Here is an 8,993-nt window from a genome sequence, read left to right as displayed (position 1 = left end):
AGAAAGTAGAAGGTACTTATAGGAGATCTGGGAAGCAGGGAGAGAAAGTAATTCACAAAACAAACTGTGTGGGGTCATTCATTTTTATCTCTAGGGTAGTCTAATTACTCATTCACAAAATATCCTGTGTTAGAATATGGGGCCCTTCTATTTTTTGTTCTATACACTAGATCCTTACTCCTTTTTGTGGTCTTCCAGAGACATAAGAAGTGTGAAAAAGCATTCAAACAAATGTGTTTAAAGACAAAGATATTGAGCAATGATAAAGATGCTAACTGCAATCTTGTCCATTTCTATCAGTGACATACTACTCTTTTCTTAATCACAATAAATAGAAGAGTGCTTAGTAGGTAGTAAGTGCTTAACAAAGATTTGTTGAATGAATAAGTGGTTTATTATCCAAAACATGAACTCTCCTTTAATGTGTTAATTCCCTCCTTTTTTTTATCTAGTTTTTTTCAAGCCCAGATTTCTCTATTTTTGTGGCCTTTTTTATTTATTTTTTGGATCTCTACTATCTCATTTTTATTTATTTATTTCTTTTATTATGTTATGTCTAACATTCTTATCTTCCTTTCTCTTCTGAATGCGACACCCTGAGAGGCACTTCCATTCTTGCCGTGGTTTCCTGATCGTTTCTCATGACTTTTAATATTAAAAACCTTTTGACTAACTTGCTGCCAAATTACTCCTTTTAAAAGATATCTTTGTGCATACTCTCTACTACTTTTAGCACATTTAAAAGTTCCCTGTTGGCTAAAATGAAGCTTTTATTGTTTTAGTTTTACAAATTTTGGTTTATTACTTTAATTTCACTAATTAGCTTGGGATTTTAGTTTATTTAACCTAGTATAATTTATTTTTAAATCACTATTTGGAAAATTAAGAAGGCCAGTGCATCATTCAGTAGAACAGTCATTAACTAGGAATTAAGAAACTTTAATTGTTGATCCAGGATTTAACATTAAATTGTTGTATGAATTTCAGTAAACCTTTTAGATGATATTTGAGCTATATCTCAGTTTTACAAAGCTTTAATGGGGAACATTGTCTGATACTTGGATTTCAGAAAAAAAATAGTCTTTGCTCAATACCTGCATTAAAGAAAAAAATACAAAGAAGCTAAAATTTGGAGACTCAGGACCCATTTGTTACTTTAGCTACAAATCAGTCTTACAGAGACTGTGTTACAGAAAATATTAGGAAGATGAAAATAAATCATTTGCGACATTGTTGACAGAAAATTATTCTTTCATAAAGAAAAAGTTTAAAAGTGAGATGTTTTTTTCCCACTCATCTTGGCTTCAATCAGTCCAGCTGCCTTTTAGCAGCCAAACAGCCTATTATCACTATTATTGTGTTTGAATCATCATGGCCTCGAGATGAACTGCTTGAGGAAGATGGCTTGAATGAAATATATACATAGACATTGGCATCATTCTTCAGTCTCTTCTTTTTTTTAGTGACATTGCTTTCAAGTCAAGTTGGCTCTTGTCCAAAATGAAAAAAAAGCAACAGTTAAACAGCTGGTACCAATTATACTAACTTCAGTGGGACTACATGCTCAAGTGTCGATGTTGCAAGCTGAGCCTATGATATAATGGACTCGTTAGTCCTAACTTGACCGTGGTGCCTATGCTCAGTTTGTCCATGGGCTCCTATTTAAAGTAATCTCCAGAATTATATACCTACACTCTCACTACAAGCAAGTGTTAATATTTTTGTGTGTTTTCATAAGCTCACTGAATTACTGCTTAATTGTGTATATATATATACCAGAGAGTCTTATTTTCTGGGAAAACAAATCTGAGAAAGCTGGATTTAAAAGTTTAAACAAATTCTTATCTGAGAGTAATACTTTTTTGGCACGAGCATTTGGATATGGGCCTTTAGAAAGCTAAAAAAATTATGACAGTGAATACAGTGAAATGTGCATCACAAATTGTTTTCTAGCATCAGGGATAATTTTTCTAGCATAAAAAAATTATTAAAAATACAGTTCCTCTAAGTTCACTTATAGAAAGGATGGAAAAATTAATAAGTATTATACATTATTGATTCATTTTAAAAATATTTGTCTTCAGAAGACATATAAGGACATTTCACACCTATGCTTATATGTATAAAGAATGAGGAAATTTTTAATTCATTAGGTTTAAGGACCTTAGACTGCAATCCTAACTACCTGAGATGCTATTCTCTAGAACCAGAAAGTAAATGTGTTAATATTAAATAGAATTTGGATAGAAAAAATTCCAGTTCATAATTTTAATCCCAACGAAGTACAAGTTCTAAATTTGGCAAAATATACTGGTTTTAATATATTCTAGTCTGAAATAGAAAGTCTCTTAAGTTTACTTTAGGAAAAAAAAAACTGCATTGCTCTCCATCAAGACCAGCATCTCACAAATCACAAAGAGGATTTTGTAACTAGGCAACCAAGGTCAGAGAGACTGTGACCAAGGTTTGGAGAACCAGCTGAACACACACACCAGGAAGAGTGAGGCTTGGAGCTGCAAGAAAGGAAATTAATGTGTTTTAAAGCACTTCTTTTTAAAACCTATCATTTCATAACACTATGAAGGTGTACAATCTGAAAAACAGCTGATAAATCTGCTCCAGATCCACATTTGAATAATAAAATTGTGTTTTATTCAAAAGATTTTTCATTATAAATACACTCTCATCAGCCAAGAAACTGGAAAACAAACAAAAAACCCTGAAACAGACATTTTTCTAACATGGGTGATTTCACTTGAACAGTACGTGAATACTCGATTTTCCTAGGCAAGGATACATGCTCATAATGAAAGTGTAAGTTTGCCAAATCTTGTAGTCAAAAATGTTAAGATGAATGAAATGCTTTCCTGAGTTCTCATCAACTTTTCCAAGTAACTGAAATTGATGTTTGTGTTTTTTTTTTTTTTAGATTATTTATTTATTTATTTATTTATTTATTTGAGAGAGAGAGAATGAGAGACAGAGAGCACGAGAGGGAAGAGGATCAGAGGGAGAAGCAGACCCCCCGCTGAGCAGGGAGCCCGATGCGGGACTCGATCCCGGGACTCCAGGATCATGACCTGAGCCGAAGGCAGTCGCTTAACCAACTGAGCCACCCAGGCGCCCCGATGTTTGTGTTTTTTATATTGACATGGCACATAGCATATTGATCAATACTACAAAATTATGATACCTATCAAAATTCTAGGAGTAAACAAATATGACTAATATCAAATGCTGTTACTGATTTTAAGTTGATTCTAAAGCTGTTAGGTTCAGAAGCTCAAAAATTGTCATAGGCCTATAACCCCCAGTAATCGTGTCAGAAAATTTTATTGGATATTGCGGTCATTTTGCACTGTTAGCTGTTGAAAGGTCTCATGGGGTAAGCAGTATTGTGAATGGCTTTAAAGGTTGTATGGGCCAAGATTTTCTCAGTCTCAGCTGAGTGGATTTGGTAGGCAATTTGGATACATCCGGTTATTACTCTGCTTACTTACTTTCCATTCATTTTTCCCTAAAGACACGTCCATATGTGTGAAAAGAGACACCGTTGCCTAAGGTCTGCGCCAAAATTCTCAGAGAAGCTGTTACATTATCCTGGTTGAATTGAATTAACATTTAGTTTTATGATACCATATTTAAATTCTTCCAAATTAAACCTAATTATGAAATTCCTGATGCCATTTTAGCAATATGTACCTTGTCTAGGAAATATAGTACATATTGGTCAAAGAAATTTCAAAAAATGTAGGATGTATCTGTGGAATCCAAATTTCAGATTGCTTTCACATGTTGCAAAGATACAGTAATGGCACAGATAAGCATTTTTTTAAGTCATGCACTCACCTCTAACTCTCCCTTCTCACTTCTATTTTTGCCTATTGTACATGTAACTCAGCTTCAATGAGGCCATAATTGAGTGTAATCTTGTTGTTGGTTTACAGAGAAACTTGTATATCACAGTAATGCTGTGTTTGCTGTGTTCACTGGACCTTAGTGTTACCATCTCAGTACAGATGCCTGACCCAAAACTACAAGCAGCAGTTCATGTCTTTCTATATAATACTGAGCAAATATATTTGTATGCCTATTAGTTTATAGGTGAAATCACAAGCTGCTTAGTTCAGCAGTATTTCCTGAACTTATAACCTTTCCCTCTTAGCTGACCCGCAGGAGGCAGTATGATGTTGTATTTGCAGAGACTCTAGATACATTTGAGAATTTATGCCCACTGGGAACAGTAGGAAAGTGAGATTCAGTAATTCAGGCTCTGGACAATAACTGACTATATCAGAAGAAAGTCAGACATCACATTAAGGTTCACTTACACACCGTATTATCAGCCAGATTGTTCTTAATGCATAAAACAGTTATGGTGAGAAAGCCAGATACAGAGTGAAAACTATCTATATGTATGTGTGTGGTGTTGCCTTTTTTTTTTTCTTTTTTTAACAGATTTAGTGTTATGCTGGCTATATGGACATCATTCTAAAGGTCTATTTCTGCATTTTTAAATGAAAACTTTAAAATGTTATATTGTATATACATTCTAAAGGTAAATATAAGTGTCTAGTTAATGTTTTCTTAGAAGCCAAATTTAAGTGGAAACAAAGAATGTAGCACAATTTCCAAAGAAATGATCCATAAGCCAGGGCTTATCAAGAACACTATTAAATGAGTAAGAGTTTTCCCCTGACATAATCACTACATGTTTCCATATATCTTCTAGTGATAAAAGTAAGTTTCTTTTAAAAACATCTTATTCAAAAATTATTCTTTGGACTGGTGAAAATTTCATTGAATATTATTTTATATGAGGATCATTAGTTGAAAAATTATCATTTAGTAACTTACAAATTTTTTAGATTTGATTAATATGTAAATATATCATCTTTAAACATGTCTATCATATCTATTTTTATCTTGCCATAAACATGAATGTGTTTCCAAACAGATTAACCATAAGGTTTTCATATATTTCCAATTTTCACAATAAATGACATCTGTGAGCCAGATGGAATTAACAAAAAAGACCCTTTTACTTCCTGTGTTGCTCAAGAGAAAATAATACTGATCATTTTGACCTCAAAAGAACCACAATTTTATAATCTTCAGATTATACCATTTTCCACATTTGTTCCTAGAACAAAATGATTTCCACATTTACAACTTTTTCAACTGATTTTGTCTTGTTCTTGGAAGAATTTATATTTTCTTTTAAAAAAACATACCCATAGAAAGTTAGAAAACTTCCATATCAATGTAATAATAAACTCCCGGGGCTTCCACTACAAAACTAGCTTTGTTACTTTTATTTTATTATAACTTTAGCAGACAAATGACGGAAAGATAAAGCAAATATTAGCTCAAATTTTAAATTAAATATTGATATATCCATTTAACAGTCAGATGCAAAGCTTTAAAAGTTATTTGCTAGGATATCTAAAATCGTGTAAGTTTTATACTAGAAAAACAAAAAGGCAAAATTCACAATTTCAGGTCAGTGCATTTGGTAAAATAACTTTTAGTACAAGTAATTTGACTAACACATTTAGTATTTCATTTTGTTTGTCTTGTTCTAGGCATGGCAAAGCAAATGGACAACTGATACAGGAACACATTTGCTGAAGACATTGCAAAATAAAGCAACAATAGAAAACAAAGACAAAATTTGTAATTGTAAAGAAGGAACTTATTTAAAAATTCCTTGCATTTGCAAGTGGAGGAAAGTGAGAAAATGTTTGAAAAAAATATTTGTTTATGGGATCTGGGGCTTTTCTGGATGCAGTTTTTATTTTAGTACTGAATGCTTCATGTTTTCAAGTCAAATTTCCCATTAGGCTAGAATCTACCAATGCAAAAATAATGCTCCATTCATTTCTGTATCCTGAGAAGTTAGCAGAATGCTTGAAATTCAGTATGGAAACAATGCAAATTTAATAAATGAACTACTTTCATCAGTTCAGTCAACAACCACCTATAAATATTCCTCATGTCCTATTATTGAAAATAAAGGGATAAATTTTAAATAATAGAAATAAACAATTCTTTGTCAAAAATATATGTAGTTGCTGTTTGTCTTACCTAGTCTATTCTGAAAATGTTAAAGAATTATTATTAAATGTTTTAGTTTCATTTATAAGCAAAATTACAAGGAAATCCGTCTGTCCCTCCCACAGTTCTTTGGTATTGTTATTTATACACATGCTAGTTTTTTTTTTTTTTAAAGATTTTGTTTATTTATTTGAGAGAGAGAATGAGAGAGAGAGAGCATGGGGGGGAGGGTCAGAGGGAGAAGCAGACTCCCTGCAGAGCAGGGAGCCCGATGCAGGACTCGATCCTGGGACTCCAGGATCATGACCTGAGCCAAAGGCAGTCGCTTAACCAACTGAGCCACCCAGGTGCCCCACATGCTAGTTTTTTTAAGCTGAAGAAATTTTGCGAGGAATTGTTAGTGGTATCATTAATCTACGTGCAAAATACTATGATATAATTAATAGTCTTTTGGGTAAAGAAGAAATATGGGGACCATATAATTAACAATCTTATTGCCAACTTTACAAAGATAAAATGACATGTTAAAATTTTAGTTCCACTTTAGTCTTATTTTGTGCATAATATTTAAATAAATACTTGAGAGTAGAAATTGTTTCATTATTAGAAGGAAAATGTTAATGTCTTTACTAAGACTTAAGTCATTTCCAAATTTAATGATCAAATTTATTAAATAGAATCTTCAGAGGCCTTGTACAAACATTTATTACCAACCATGATCATAAATTCCAATCGGTCTTGAGTTGTGTAATAGTGTGTTTGTGTGTGTGTGTGTGTGTGTGTGTGTGGTAGTATCTATTTATCTATCAATCTATCCTGTCTTCTGTCTATTCATCTTTTAATAATACTGACAGTCATAAATATATACTGTTCTTCATAGAAACTTAAACACTATGAAACTTAATACCCCACATAGGGTATCAAATTATCAATATATTTCCTTAACTTGTTACTGTTTCTTTTCATAAGATTCATGAAAAAAATTAATTATATTGTTCCAACAATACTTGAAACTTTGGTTATTTTTTGATACATATTATATTTATAAATAAATACGTATAAACACATGTACATATACACTAAGGATATATTATCACCACTAGACAAAAATAAGAAGCAATAAAATAAAAGGAATTGCTTAGATCCAGAAATGTACCCATATCTTCACGTGTGAATTCAAAATCATGTTTTCCAGATCTAGTCTTTCCTGTTTTAAATGTTTGTCCGTCGGTTAAGCAAACAAAGTAACAAAATGTGTAGCAGTATTGGAATAGGCATATTGGAATTAAAATTTAGCAATCTGCGTATCTAGGACAGTATTATTTCTAATTATTACAAGGTATATGGAGCACAAATGAATAGATAGGTGTGATTAAATGAAAAACAATATATGGTTTCACATCTCGAAGGACAGATAGTAGGTGGCCTTAAATATTGAAAGATTCCTTTTAAATCACACAATTTTAATGTCTGTCCTGAAATTGCTGCCGGTCTTTTATTTTCAAGGGTTAATTTCCACTCTTCACAACAGTTCTTTCAAAACCTTTCCATAAATGAAGACCATCCGCATGGTGTCAAGCTGTACATACAGTCTGCAATATTTTGAATGTTTATCTCCTCTCCTATTTTTTTTCCAATTTCTGTGTTGGTTTAATTTTTCAATAGAGTTGTACTATGGTATTCTGACAAAACAGCACTGACCTGCTGTCTAACTCGTGCAGCTTGATTGTTTCCAGAAGTGTAGACATGTGATTTCATTTCCGCTCCCTATGTTTTGTTTTGTTTTTTTCCTTTTTTGTTATAACAACTTCATGGTGAGTGAGTTTGGGATGCATTTGATATTCCCTATAATGAAATTGAAAAAAAAAAAAAAAACAACGCAAAAGGAGATACTAAGAAATAGGGAAGACAGCTATAGATGATGAGGTGTCGTTCTCTATCTTCTTTAAAAATGTTATTTATTTTCATTGTGTAATGGTCCCAAGAGTGATTTGAATATTTGGATCAGATTCCAGAAAATGCCCTTGTGGCAGTATTACCTCCAATTTACAGAGAGGAACGTGATAACTCCATACATTTCATAATTTTTGTTCATGCCATATTAAAATATTTGTAATGTTTGTTTTATTTATTGAAGTTCTCAGTACAGTAGGACCTTACATTTAGCAATTTCTAATATGAAGGGTTCCTACTCAAACAAAAAGAACAATGCAAAAATTGAGCTTTTTGCAAATCTTTAAACATAAATGAGTAATAGACCTAAGATGTCCATATGGTTTAAATTTCATTAGATTAGTCTCTGCTTGTTCAAACATGTAGATCAGAAATCAAGGATTGGCAAACGTTTTTTCTTAAAGGGACAGAGAGTAAATATTTCAGGATTGTTGCCATTATTGTCTTGGTCACAACTACTCACATAGTCCATTGTAATGTGAAAGCCACTATTGACGATATGTAAATGAAGAGGTGTGACTCTGTCCTAACAAAACTTTATTTATAAAAACAAGGTCCCCACTGTAGTTTGCAGACCCTTGATGTAGATAATTCTTCAGTATTATTAGGTACATAAAAATTAATGTTATTATTGACCTTAGCAATATTTCTGAGGATTAAAAACAGTTTTAATAGATGGGTGAAAGAGTGGGAGGTAAGTTGAGACATGATTCTGACCTGGACTCAAAATAATAAAAAGGCAATATTTAAACAATGATAGTTTGTGTCCATGTGCCCTCAATTAAAGAAATGTTATTCGTGATAAAAATCTTCCAATTTTAAGTCTATGATTTATTAAAAAAATGTATTTTATTTACTATATACTTGTTTGATATGGCCTCAGAAGGTAAAAATAAGGGATCAAGAAAATAACCACAAGCTCATTCAGTTCTCAAATATTTCTTGCTTTGTACAAATTGGGAGAGAAGACTACCCTGATAAAT

Source organism: Mirounga angustirostris, unplaced genomic scaffold (genome assembly GCF_029215605.1).
Source record: "Mirounga angustirostris isolate CCGP_5_RB_7025 unplaced genomic scaffold, mMirAng1.0.hap1 SCAF_2, whole genome shotgun sequence".
NCBI lineage: Eukaryota > Metazoa > Chordata > Mammalia > Carnivora > Phocidae > Mirounga > Mirounga angustirostris.
The sequence above is the reverse complement of the archived record's forward strand: the minus strand, read 5'-3'. Positions refer to the sequence as shown.